Genomic DNA, 14,505 nt, shown 5'->3' on the forward strand with positions numbered 1-14,505 from the left:
AATATTGCAATAAATTGGAGTCAAAGGAATTTTTGGTTTTCCAGTGCAAATAAAAGTTATGTGTACACTTTACTATAGAATATATATGTCTAAAATACCAATGTACATACTCTTAATTTAAAATACTTTATTGCTAAAAACTGCTAACCACCATCTGAGCTCCTAGGGGGTCATAATCTTTTTGCTAGGATCTTGCCTCAGTGTTGATGGCTGCTGACTGATCAGAGTGGTGGCTGCTGAAGACTGTGGAAATTTTAAAATAAGACAACAATAAAGCATCAATTGACCCTCCTTTCCCGAACGGTGTCTCTGTAGAATGCAATTCTGTTTGATAGCATTTTACCCATAGTAAAACGTCTTTCAAAACTGGAGTCAAATCACCTTCAATCCTGTTGCATCTGTATCAACTAAGTTTATGTAATATTTTAAATCCTTCGCTGTATTTCAACAATCCTCATAGCATCTTTACCAGGACTAGATTCCATCTCAAGAAACCATTTTCTTAGGGGGCATTACGATTAACATGTGTAATGTGTGTGGGGGTACGGGGAGGGCTGTGCAACACAGAGAAGACAATTAGTGATTCTACAGCATCTTACTATGCTGATGGACAGTGACTGTAATGGGGTTTGTGGGGGAGACTTGGTGAAGGGGAAAGCCTAGTAAACATAATGTTCTTCATGTAATTGTAGATTAATGATAACAAAAAAAAAAAGAAAGAAAAAGAAACCACTTTCTTTGCTCATCTGTAAGCAGCAACTCCTCATCCATTCAGGTTTCAACATGAGATGGCAGCAATTCAGTCCCCTCTTCAGGCTCCACGTCTAATTCTAGTTCTCTAATTCCACCACAATCAGAGCACACACATTTATCAATTCAGTTCCCCATCCTACATGGGTGCAGCTCCTGGCATCCCCCAAACAATGACATAACATCAGGGGAAAGAGGAAACATCATCCCTAGCAGTGTCCTTTCCCAGCCTGTGGTTGGCCAGAGCCTGTGCCTGGCCCACACCCACACGGCCTGCTGTCAGGGCTGCATCAACTTGAGTTGAAATTGTAGGAGCAGCTGCCACACTGGGCCCAGGGCCAAGAAACTGGGAGCCCACCCCAAGTTCTGCAATCATGCTGTTGCATTTTATTTGGGGCCTCTATGTGTAGTAGTAACAGTGGTGCCTACTGTGTGCCTCCTGTCTGGCAGCCACTGTTCTAAGAACTCAATAGGAGTTCATGGGTTTAGTTCCTTCTACACAACTCTATGAAGTAAATACTATTATTCCCATTTTACAGATGAAGAAACTGAGGCACAGATGTGTTAAAAACTTTCCCAAGGCCCTCAGTGGAGGAGGCAGGATTAAATCCCAAAAGGTCTGACAGCAGAGCCCGCATTCCTGACCCCCCAGGGCTGACTCTGTGGAGTGCAGCACCTTGGAAGGTATTTGAGCCTAGGCTGCAGCGAGTGGCCAGGCTGCAGCCCCCAGCCCATAAACTCCGTGGCCCAGCACACTAGGCAGCGTATGTGGTGGCAGCCCCTCCCCAGGCTGCGGGACCACTCCTTTCCCTGTATTCCTCTGCCACAGGCACTGCCATTCACTCCAACATAGGAGTGTCTTGGCTGCTGGGGAAATGAGCCGCATGTGTGTCCGAAGTCCCCTGCTGCTGTCATCCTTCTCACCTGGAACCACTTCAAACTCCATCATCCCCACTTCCAAGCTGTGACACCTCAGATAGTCCCTGGACAGGCTCAGAGGATGACTTTCCAGGCCCCAGTAAGAAACTGCAGTCTAACACCTGCCTGGCAGGAGAGGAATGGCCCCCGGGGAACCTGCCTGGCCACGCAAGCTCTGACTTTGGTCCTTCAGTTTCTGGATAACTCAGGTCCGCTCTCCATTCTAACTAGCCATGCGATGTGTGCAGGCCAGCGTGCCTCTGCTTATGTGCCCTCCCTTGCTCCTCTGTAGCTCTTCCCACTCTCCTCTTCCTACTGCTGGGCTCCGTCCCCATGGACTGTCCCAGCCTCCAGTGCGACTCTCTGCTCTCTCTCCTTCGACCGTCCCCAGGCTCACTGTCTTCTGACCTTCACTCAGATCTGAGGACCCCTCCTTCTTGACCTTGAGGATCACCCACTTCTTGCCCTGGCGAACCTACCCCCCACACCCACCTCATGACTCGAATCCCCTCTCATAGGCTCCAACACATTGAGGATGATGCTTCAGGGTCCAGAAAACAGAGCCCCCCTGCCATAAATGTCTCAGTGGGCCCAGGGTGGGGCTCTGCAAGTCCAGCGGGTGGTGGAACTCATGGCTACAGGTCAGGGCTGGCGTTCTCTCGCTCTCTCTGAGGCTGAGGCCACCTTCCTCTACCACCCCTCAGGGGGCACAAAAGCTGGAGCCCGTTTGCATTAATTTCCTGGGTTGCTTTGACTCAGAGTCCAGGACTCCACAGCATGCAATTTTATGCAAACTGAATGCAAATGAGTATAGAAAACTATGTGACCCTGAATTTACTGGAAATCAGAGGCTCCCCTGATGGGAAGAATTAAGAAAATTTTGGAAGCTACTTCCCAAGAGAAATTTAAAAATAGAGTGGCCTCCATTTGGGGGTTGGGAGGGATATGCCTGGAAGTCATTCAAAGCAAGGAGCATAGTCAGGCTTTCCATGTTGTTTCTAAAATACCCAGCGAAAGTGAGAGGAAGAGAACGCATCTGGCCGTAAGCCTTTTCCCCTTCTGTCTTGGCTTTTTCTCCTCCTGGTTCAGCTCTATGCCTGCCAAAGCCACCTACAGTATATACACTGGACAGCAGAGAACCCAGGGCATTATTACATCTTTAGAGATGGGCATTTATATCCCACTTCAGTGAAAACACTCTGCTATCTCTTCTCCCCCTGCATCTACTACATTGGCCTTCTTCTGCTTGTCCCTCATTGGGTATGGCTGATCAAGTAAATAGAATGTTCTGGAACCTGGCCAGTGGCAGGGGGAGGTATAGGCAGTCTGGATGTTCATATAAAGGAGATCTGAGAGAAGAGCTCTCAGATAGGTCAGCTTAGGCACAAAGCCTTATGCACTTCAGTTCCAGGAGGAGGGAGGAAGGACAGAAGAGAGGAAGGTGGCTCCAGAAGCGACAGCCCATTCTGCTGACCCTAAACTGAGGTGTGCTAAATAACTCCAAAAGCTGGAAAGTAACTCCTTAAAGATTTCAAGAGAAGACAAGACTTTTCCAAGATCTTTCCAAGAGTCTACTAAGTTTCGTCAGAATGTTTTATAGCAATGTAAGTGCTTGGTGCTACCATGTAAGTAGTTTTCTTTAGAGAACAGCTTTTCCTGGCTATTGAGGTAATTCTCCAGCAAACCCTTAACACAGGCCATGAAAAGACCTTAAGACAAACTCCCCCAAGAATCAGGGACCACTCCCCACTTCCCTGAGATAACCCAAACTGAACCCTCCGCCTCCCACATGATAGACAGCAGTGGATCATGTTCCCCTAACTAGAGGGAAGGCTTGCTGAGGGCCATCTTCCAAGTAGTCCATATTTGGGGCACCCCAGGGGAAGGGAAAGTACTCATTTGTATACTGTGAAGGACTGACACACTATGAACCAAGCATGTTGTGCAAATTATGTCCTTTCAGCAGTCCCACTGGGTATGTGTCATTCTCATTGCAGATGAGGAAATTAAGGCTAAGAAAGTTAAGGCCATTTGCCCAACATCACATAGCTGATAAATAGTTATGGCAGAACTTTCTACTGCTCTTTAGTATCCATTTTCTCCTTTTCTTTCTGGCTACATGTTAAACTACATTTCCCAGCCCTCTTATTGTTATAGGCAGGTCATGTGACTGAGTTCTGGCCAATGAAGTTAGGACTTTTTGCAACTCTTTCGTCTGGCCAATAAAAACCTTGCAGGTGTTCCTTCATCCCCTTTGCCTTCACTATCTGGATGACCCCAGGCAGGATGAAGCCACATGATTAGGACGGGAGGAACCTGGTGAGAGTCTCCAGACAGAATGACTGCATGGAGACAGCACCTTTCACCCTGTCTCTGCCACCTGCACTAGACTATTATTTGGACAAAATAAGCCACTAAGATTTTAGCTTATCTTGACTAACAACATAATGAAGGCAAGATCTGAAACTGAGACTATCAAATGCCATTCTCTGTCATATTAAAAGACTATTCTCTGTCATTAACTGCCACACGACACAGCATAAGTATAAAAACTGAACAATAAAATATTATCGAATACCACAGTTCACCTCTCCCTTTCCATGCTTCTCCCATAACCAAGAACAAGATACCTAAAGATTTTAGAGGAAACTGCATAAGCAAAGCCATGCAATCAAGCAAGTAGTGAACAAATATTTGTTGGCTGCCTGCTACCTGCTCAGCAAGCATACACAAAACTATTTTTGTTGCTACTATGTTCTGGAGAAGCCCTTTTATCATTTGTGCCAACAATGGTTCTCTCCACCACCTTCACCTGAGACCCACCTCCTCCTGAGGCTTCATCCATAGATGTGGGGTTCTGAAGTTAGAGGACATGGAGTACAGCCATGGTCATTGTGAAAGTGTGTCAGAGCCATTATCAATGATTTGGAGCTCACCACTGCATCCTTTCTCCCTACCTCAAGCCAATGAGAGTTGAGTCATTATCATACAAGGACCAGACTATGATCATGGCAAAAAGAAACATACCTAATCAATCAACCTCTCCTCTTCAGGGTGTCAATCTACCAAATATAAGTTAAGATTAACCAGTAGTTACTATGCTGATGGACAGTGATAGTTATGGGGATGTGGTGGGGACCTGCTAATAGGGAGAATGTAGTAACCACAATGTTGCTCATGTGAAAACTGAGCATAAGATTGTATATCAAAGATGCTTTGATAAAAAAAGTTAACCAGTAGTTTCAGCATGACAGAATCAGTAAAATCTGCTTTTTAAAAGATGAAGGCAGAGGACTATTGGCAAAAAGAGAGAAGAATGGAGTAAAGTGTTTTCTAAATATTCTATTGAGGTAAGAAATCCTCTGGGTATGATTTTCAGGGGCAACAATATATCTCTCTTGTTTCCCCCCAAATACTTCCATGAAGATTCTACACTAGAGAATTTGTTTTTTGTCTAACATTCATTCTCTTCCCCTTAAAATGATGATCTCTCTGGAAAAGTAGCACACCATTGTCTTATTAGTCAATTAGCTCTCACTATAATGCAGGACTTGGTAGGAGCTGATATTCATTTAGTCTTCATCATGTGCCAGTTATGATTGTAGGATCTTAAAGATCATGAGTACCTGGTATAATATTGGCATGGTCTTGCATAAGCCAGGGTATAGGAGGCACCCTGTCCATGCCCAGTGACTCTTGGCAAGGTAGTCACTGGCCACCAGCACTCACATGGACCAACACCCCTGGGACACCTGGAGTCTCTGAACCAGTCTGGATGACCCCTTGTGCTACTGCCCTTTCCCTCCCACTACAATGCCTCCCAGAAGTGGCATGGCTTTGTACCAAGAGGACCTCCTACAGGCAGGTGTGGGAGGCAGGAGTGAATGGTGAAGATGGCGCATTCCCCTGGACAGATGAATTTAACAGCCAGATACTTTTACATGATTTGCAAGACTAACTGGACTGTTTACCTTTTATGAAAATTGGCAAATACTTAGGGCTAGGAATGTCACACTATTAAGCTGGCACTAAGAAGGATCAGTACTACTTTACAAGGACCCAGAGCACCTGTCGCCTGCCAAGCATGAGTTTCAGCAGCATTGAGACCTGCTGCGGTGACTGATGTTTTGAGCTTCTACTGCTTGAAGGCATTGTTCTAGAAGCTTTGCAATTTATTTTTCACCAGTGTTATTATGCCCTTTAATAGATGAGAAATTGAGGCCTACATAGGCTCGGGACCAAAAGCTCATAAGCAAAGGGACAGGGTTCTAGCCTTCCTGGCTCTAAGGATGATTCCCTCCATAATACTACCTTCTGAGAAGCCAGTTTTCAGAGGCCGGCAGATCTGGTCCTGGCCTCGGCACGCAGGCCCACTGCCCCTCTCTTTCCTGCCTCTGGAGAAAGCCCGCTGGAATCCACCTGGCTCAGGGAAGGAGAGCTTCAGATTTCCCAGCCAGAGGAGCCCATGAGACAACTGTCAGTGGCCACTACGTGGCGCTGTGGTTCAGGAGACTCCGAGTCATCGCCGACGACCGAGGCCAGGACCCGGACCCTTGGGGGTCGCGACCCACCAGGTCAGACCTGCTCCGGGAGGGACCCGACCGGAAGGTGCGGAAAGCGGTTGTTGGGGGGAGCACTGCCACCTCCCCACCAGAATTCCTCCCCCCTCCCTCCCCCTCCTCCCCTGCCCTGGCCTGGAGGCCGCTTCAGGGACGCTAGGCGCCATGGCCGCGGGGACCGGCAGGATTCGCGGGCACCCTCCTTCCCCGTCGGCTTCTCCCCACCCAGCCGGCCAACCCACCTCAATGCTCTCACCCATCGTAGTTTAAGCACGCTCACAGTCTGAGGATTTTAAATATTGCAACACTCAACATCAAAAGTGATTGGTTGGATCAACTATTACTTCAATTTTTAAAACAATGCTTTAAGCCATTGCCAAATGTTTTAAGAAATAAGAGGCACATCTAAGAAACAGGCCCCGCCCCCTGCCCCTCAAAAAGAAACACCGATCTCCTGGCTATAGGTACGCTCCTACTTTAAAACTCAGCCATCAGATTTTCCTCCTTATATTAAAACTAAGTTACAAATAAGAATTAGAGCCTTGTGCCTACTGTCACCTGTCTTCCCAAAGTCCTTCTCCATCATTTAAGAAAAACTTGCACAGGTATGTTTGTGCACATATGGGCTTGGCAAGGCAGAATTATAAGTTCAGATCCTGTATGTACAGTGAAGAATGGTTCCACGAGGCTCACTGGGCCTCACTTTTCTCATCAACAAAATGGGAATATTACTAGCACCCACTTCATGGGTTGCTGGAAAAATTCAATACATATAAAGCAGAGTGGTGCTTTGAAACATATAGCAAGTGGTCAATAAATGTTACCACTAGTACTTTTCCTCCGGTCCTACTGGTGTGTACTTCGTGGTGGTGCACACCAGTCATTTGGCTTTCAATACAAGCAGCCTTTGGTATTCGGCTGCCTTTTCATACAGCTGTACCATGGCCAGAGTGCTCTTCTATACCCCTATGCTCAGAAGCACCCAGCATAGACCCTTACTGGGTGCACAGTCATTAGCACGGGTCGTAGTGGTCACCATGACTCACAGCCTCTGGCTATGATTCTGCCTGCTTCTTGTCTTTTCCAGGTGGCAGGTGCTTGAATAAGCAGGTTGAATAAACCTGCTAATGTAATTGCTGAGTGCCACCTCCCCTTCTCTGTTGTGAGCAGGTGGTGCCCAGTTTTGAATGATAAGAGCTTTGGTCTTTTATTCTCTTCAAACTAGGGAGCCCCTTCTGCTCCCCAGGGCTGGGGCCTGAGGATCGTGCCAAAGCTTGTTTGTTCCCACTCGGTATTGGAGAGACTGTGTTCCATCTGATGGTCTGCTTAGATATAGGGGAAGAACCTGGCTCTACAGCGTTAGCCTCCTAGAACCTCAGCCAGACTGAGACAGTGAGGAACCCTTGCCTCTGCCCGGCATGGTCACACGGGGGAGCGAGTTTGTCCATGGTTGCGTCTGGAGGTGTGTGGATGTGTATTTATGTCTTTCCTGACCTGTCCATCTCTAAGGGTCAGGGTCTTTCTTCAGTATCTCTGTCTCTTGGTGACTACTGCCTGGCAAAAGGCTTTGCTGGCAGGGCACAAGCATTCCACGTGTGTTGACTGACTGCCTGATGGACTGGCTCTAGAGGCTCAGCCAAGGTGCTTCTCAGGTTGATTTTTAAAGACACTGTTATCCAACTCATGAGATTCAGTCAGAGAGCCCAGCTGAAGCTGTCACAGGTCACTGGGATGTCAATAAAAAGGTAACCACATATGCAAATGAGGGTGTTGGGGGTGTGAGGGTGACTTGGGGTGGAAAGGGCTGGTTCATCTAGGAAGGCCTGCTTGTTGGGGGAGGGGATGAGGCTGAAGCTGTAGTTAAAACGGATGCAGTTTGACAAAGTGAGAGAAGGGTGTGGTTTTAGGCCCTCACCCAGCCTTCCCTGGTTCAGGACCTCACTTGACTCATTCCAGAGTTCCCCTGCCAGCCGCTGGGAATGTTACACTGTATGACATCTCTCAGGAAGCTGAGTTTCCTGGAAAACGTCATGCACAGAGCAAATCTACCACCTTCCCCCCAAATCTTTCTTAGAAATCCTTCCTCTCTACAGCTAGGAATGAATAGATTGGAGGCTGAGTATTAATTAAGCAATCACCACATACTGGTTTTGGGGTGCCCTGGTTACTCTCTGGCTTCTAGTCGGGGCCACGTGGTAGTATCTGCTCTTGGAGAAGGGGGAGGACACACTCGAAGGAGAAATGTAAGCTGAGCCCAGTGGGGAAGGAGGGCTGAGGGGCAGGACACCCTGATCTCTTGCTCAGCTGGCAGAGAGGGGCTGGCACAGCAGCTACCCTCTGAAGCCCTTGCCTTATGTTTCCCTTTTGGGACTTTGAGAGGGAAACCTAAACCGTGTGTCCTGATTCATTTACTCATCAAACTGGTGTTTGGCAAGAGTTTGTGGACACCTCCGAAGAGCTTGGCTTGGTTTCTTTTCTTTTATCATGCTTTTCCTTTGAACTAGGAAGTCTGTTTTTGCCAAAACTAAAATTTAAAACCTCATTTAAGGTTGAATGAGAGCATTAGAAGAAATGAAGATCTTTATCCTGTTTCCCTTTTTTTAACAGTGCAAGACACAACAAGTAATATCTAACATGTAATCTTGCAAATCCAGTCCTATTGTTATTTCCATTCCATAAATGGGAAAACTAAACCCAGAAAAGTTAAGGAAATTGCATAAATCCTGCTAGTAAGTAGTAGCCTTTATATACCTGCACAGTGCCAAGGGCCCACACAACTTTGCGGTGAGGATTAGGGGGGTGGTTCACATTGTTTTAAGTTCCTTTAAAATCAGGAGAAAGCATGACTTTTGAGGTCTGAGGAGAATGTTTTGATGTATACCATTAGTATATATGTCTCTCTGCCAATGCAGCCATGTTGTAACTATTTAAGAAGCAGGCACTCTGTTAGCTCCCAGGCAGAATGAGAAGGTAACCGGAGCAGTTACTGGGGGAGTTGCCCTCGGGTGGGTGAGGCAGGCCCCGCATAGCCCCTCCCTAGGGGAGCCAAGCCCACAGCCTCATATGGCGCAGCCTCTGTTGGACAAAGTGCAGCCGGGTGGGGACTAGGTTGATGACAAGAAGGTTCATGAAAAAGCCAGGTTTTGAGGAGCGAGGGTCAAACCAGAAAGGAGAGAGATGAGCAAGTTGGAGGCATTTTGAGGAACAGGGAATTCCCTGGGACTGGGGACAGCAAGGCAGCCGATTCAGAGGTTGTGTTGATCGTTGGTTAAAAGTCACGTCCAAACTGCTTTGGAGTTTTTTTGTAAACATTTCTCATCAATGACTCATATTTAACAATTAAATTCCATCAGTAGTACTTAAGCCCTAATTGTTACTTAAACTCACAAATGCTTATCTTATATATTAGGAGGGTAAACAGGACTTTTGGTTTGTGTTCATAGTTCTTTCCTGTTAGATACTAACTAATATCCATTCTCTGGCGGTTAGTGCCACCAACGATTAGCAAATTATCCATGACAGAATCCGGACCTGAGTACCACCTTTCAAATAAGCCCACCCACCATCTCAGAGACCTGGGTGTCATCGTCCCTAGGCTACAAGCATCCTCCAGAGCACAGGTCAGGAAGCCACAAGCTCACCTTTCCCCTGACCCCTCCCCTCAAAGAGCCCATCTAAAGCCCTGGTCATAAAAAGCCTCTTGACCTGTTAGAGACCCTCTTTCCTTTGGTCTGCTGGCCAGGACAGAGGGGGCCCTCTCAGGTTTAGCAATAAACCTGCCTGGACTGCTGAGTTCACATCTCCTCTCTTCTTTCATCTCTCCCCTTTTTCTTTCATCTCTCCCCTCTATCCCTTTCAATCCAAAAGGTCATAAGAAGCCATCTCACTTCCTCAATTTTACATCGAAATGATACATGAAGCACTGCAGTGTGGTTTCCATGGAGCAAACTGGTGGTTTACAAACAGGGCTCTTGGGAAGATGACTCAGGAGACAGGCTGGGGCTTTGGGTCCTTCTTGCTTTAAATGGAATTATATATATATATACACACACACATATATAGATATATAGTATAAGTACTATCTATATATATATATGGGTTGTATGAAAGATTTCATGTTTAAAAGGGGTTCCTCTTGAAAAAAATATTTGAAAATTATTGCTGTAAAACTTACAGAAGGGAAAATTAAAAACTCCAGGAGCTAGTTTTTTAATTTATTTTCTGCCTATTCTGAGAACAACCTAAGGTGTCTTCCAAAAATAGATATGACACCCCAAGATTTTGGTTTTTTGAAGTCACAAAGGAAACAGAAAGTAGGAAAAATAGTGGTAGGAAAAGTCAGATGTCACTGTGGTAAGGTTTGGGCACCAATGCCTCAGCCAAGGGGCTGGCCAGTGGTTGGGGAAGCCCGGGCTCCAGCAGGTGGGCAGGGTCCCTGGAGGGGTCGCGCAGGCACAGCCATTCTCCGCCTGCAGAACGCAGAGATGACATCCTGGGCGGGGCCCAGAGCTCCCTGTGGGCGCTCCTAGAAATTAGTCCTTCGGAGGAATTGATTGACCTCAGACAGGCATGTCCTCCTCCACCCCAGCCACCATCCCTGGAGATCCATAGAGCAAGGCCAGGGGAGAGCTCTGCCTGCCCACCTGACCGGCCTCATCCTCCAGCCACAGCCTCTCCTCATACCGCCCGATTCGAGCCAGTTACCCCCTCAAAGATGATCAGAGTGACAAAAGGCAGAGTTTCACACCCAAAGATCTCCACTAATTAAAAACACCTAGCATGTATGTGGTGTTTGCTCCATGCCAGGCAATGTTCCAAGCACTTAGCATGTGTTCATTCTTTGATCTTCACAACACTATGGAGCAGGTACTATTATTCCCATTTGACAGATCAAGAAACAGAAGCTGTGGGTAAAATTGTAGTATTTCCAGATATCTCGCCTGGCTTTGGTACTTCTGTATATCAATAGGCATTCAGAGGTGGAAAGAAGTATGGCTTTAGTGCATTTGCATCATTCCTCAGGGGTGGAGAGAAGTTCATCTCCATATCAGTGGGCAATTACCTGGGCAACCAGGGCTTATCTGAAGCTGAGAGGTGAGGGGGGGTGGTGGTTTTGCTTCTGCTGGAGCAGGAAAGAGAGAAAGCCCCAGACTGCAGTTTGTAAGCAATAAACAGATTTTAAACTTTATTTTTCCCTTTGACTAATTTCAGTTTTTGGAGGTATTTTGCCCCAGGATTTCCTTTCCCGGAACTTACAGAAGCACAGTAACTGACCCAAGATCCCACAAGTGGTGGCAGCACTGAGATGCGAACCCGGTTTGGCTCTGGGCTCTGAACTGCTCACCACGCAGCCTCCCCGTCTGCCCACACGCTACCGAGTTAGTCACACCGTTCCTGAGGCTGAAGCCCCAGATTTTGCCCTCAAATGAGTCTGAGCCCCATTCTGGTCTGTGCTGTTTGATGGCTGCCAACAGCACCTTGTACCCTGTCCAGCCATTCACTGAGGTTGCACATTGCAAAGAAAACCCATGGCTTGAGGGAGTGAGGAGGCTCGAGGCAGGCCTTCCTCACGGTGGAAACGCAGCAGGCGAGCTGGATGGGCAGGACGGCAGCATGGTTAGATCACAGTTCCATCTAATCAACAGTAATAAATACTGGGCGGATGCTGTTTAGAATGAGATATTGTTATAGGCATTTTCTATTCATGATTGCCTCTAATCCTTAAAGCAACTGAACAGGCAGCTATTAGTCCAGTATATGGGGGAAACAGACCTAGAAAGGGTAAGTAACTCCCCAGAGGGCACAGTGGGTTCATCTCTTCCTTCTGCAAGGCCCTAGCACCTCTGCTCTAGTCTGCTTGGTCACCACCCTCCTGGCCCCTAAACCCACCTGCACAGAAATTCCTTCGTTTGCATTGTCAGGATCTTTCTGTGCTTCTGCTCCTGCCTCAGACCGTCAGTTCCTCAAAAGCCAGGGCTGTGTTTCTAGTTCTCTTTCTGGCCTCCCATCTCCAATGCTGAGGGCCCCGTGAGAAGTTCTTCATGAGGTGGGCCCTTGTCAGATGCTCCAAGTTCATGGCTGTGGTTGCATGAGCAACTGGGGTTGCTGGAGGAAAGGTAGAAATGAGGGAACAGCCAGAACCCAAACCTAAAGGAGAGATCCTCTATCACTCCCCCAAAACTCGCTTGCATAAATACACATAAAGCATGATCTTCCTAAACACCCCAGAAAAATGCGTACCTGTGAGTATTCAAGACCCAGCCATGTAAATAATCATGCAAATGAGGCGGCATCTGTGAGCTGGCTGCCACAGCCATCTCAACCTGTCCCCTCACACCAGCGAGAACATAAATACTGGCAGGAAAACCCCACTCCTCCTTTCTCATCCACGCCCTGATGCCTCAGGGAGAAAGCATGCAGTAATTAGCTTGAAAGCCTCTAAAAACAGTTTTTTGGCTTCACTGTCAATCTTCCTGCCATCGCCACTGGGCACAGGTGAGGAGAAGTGATAATAAACAGGCTGTTACCGACTGTCACTGAAGAAAATGATTGCTCAGCCTTGCTCAGGAAAACATGCTCACCCAACCCCGAGTAATCCCTGGGCATGCAGGGGCTTGAGCAGGAAGTGGATGCTGGGTCTGGCTTAGGTTTTGGGGAAAGTGTCATTTGCACAGTGCACAGACCTTGTGACTATGGTAGTGATGGGGCCAAAGTTTACTTTGCTACAATAGGAAGAAACTAATTTCAGTTATATCTTCATTTATTCATTGTCTATCTGAGAATGCACTAAATGAAGGCTAAAACAAATAAAGCTAAAAATGGTGCTTGTTGTCAAGAAAAAAAGGGGTAAAATAATCTATGAGAGAGAATTGGGCATTTTCAAGCTACTTCAAGGCCCTCTAGTTTAGCAGGAAAACAGACCTCTGAGTCTCGATGCTTCCCTCTTCACGGGAGCAGATTCATGGAACCTTCTCTTAACCCTCTGTCACTCGGTTCAGTGATAATACAACCCTTGAAAGAAATCAAAGCCCTGTACTTTACAATATTTGAATAATTTACTTTTTAAAAAATTCAGGACTGCCCTCCCTACCTCAGTTATTTAAGTTACTGAGATGACCCCAGAGAACGCCTTTTTAAAGAACACTTTGGCTTGGGAATGTATTAAGTCCCTGCCGCTCTGAGTGTGGTCCGCAGACCAGCAGCGCGGGCACACCGAGGAGCGCGCTTTGCTCAGCTCTCAGATCTCCTGGGTCAGGATCTGCGGTTTAGCAAGATTCCCAGATTCTCACACCAGACATGAAAGTCCGAGGAGGACTGTATTGGTTGTTACCTTCATAGGCATCGGCTTTCCTTGCAGAGTTTTGCTCTGTCCCAGTGAGGCTGGCAGGCGTTGGTCTTCTCTGAGCGCGCACAGTGTTCTGGCAGCAGCTGCCATGGGTCTTTTTGAGGGTGGGGGAAACAGAGAGGGAAAAACCCAAGGCCTCCAAGGATAGGTCACGGAACAGGGCGTGCACCATGACCTTGGCAGCTGGCCTCTAAATGGGAAGGACCAATGAGGAAGAAGTCTGGAAAGCAGGCTCTCCAGGGGTCAGTGGGTGGGCAGGAGGGTGAGGGGGCAGGAGGGTGAGGGTCTAGACCCTGTGAGGGGAAGCACCTCTCCGATGCAGGTGGCTGGACAGGAACAGAGAAGCGCCCTTCAGAATCCGCACAGGTCATCCAGGAGGTGTCTGTTTCAGCCCAGCCCACGGGGTGGGCGGGCTGGGGGCCGAGGGAGGTCAGAGGCAAGGGGTCATGCGGAGAGCTGAGCCCAGGACCAGTTCAGAGCTCCCACCTGTCTGCTCGTGACTTGTGCTGAGAATATGAGTGAAATGGGCCTTGTTCCATGGTCAAAGAGCTGGGCATCTGAGCTGCCAGCTGACAGACCAGAAGGAGGACGAGGGGGCATTGGGCACTGCCTTAAGACAACCCATGCCAACTGCTACACAGGAAAACGTGGGATTTTCTCTGGATTAACCCTGAGCCCACAGGCTAAGTGCCCCTTCACTCCCCTCAGGCAATGCGCCAGTATTTCTCTCCTCCTCAGCATTTCCCGAGCAGAAGGCAGCTGCCCGCTGCCAGGGCCCCCAGACTGCAGGGGCATATACTGAGCCTTCTGAGCGGCCTGCTGAATTCCTCTTCTTGACTTGAGGGGATGGAGGAAGCCCTCACAAGCGCCTTCACCATCTCCTCCCTCTCCAGCCTTTTATATCCTCAAGTTTCAATAGTCACATGTCCAGCT

The 14,505-nt window shown here is 47.8% G+C and overlaps 1 long non-coding RNA gene across 1 annotated transcript; it reads right to left on the reverse strand.

Annotated features, from left to right (window-relative positions):
- Nucleotides 1-11,405: 11,405 nt before the first annotated feature.
- On the reverse strand, nt 11,406-14,422 carry LOC140844302 (uncharacterized). The gene is made up of 3 exons (XR_012122458.1): nt 13,558-14,422; nt 12,117-12,332; nt 11,406-11,892 (listed from the first exon to the last, which is right to left on the reverse strand). It is a non-coding gene; the product is annotated as an uncharacterized lncRNA (long non-coding RNA).
- Between the last annotated feature and the right edge of the window lie 83 nt (nt 14,423-14,505).

Source organism: Manis javanica, chromosome 11 (genome assembly GCF_040802235.1).
Source record: "Manis javanica isolate MJ-LG chromosome 11, MJ_LKY, whole genome shotgun sequence".
NCBI classification, from domain to species: domain Eukaryota; kingdom Metazoa; phylum Chordata; class Mammalia; order Pholidota; family Manidae; genus Manis; species Manis javanica.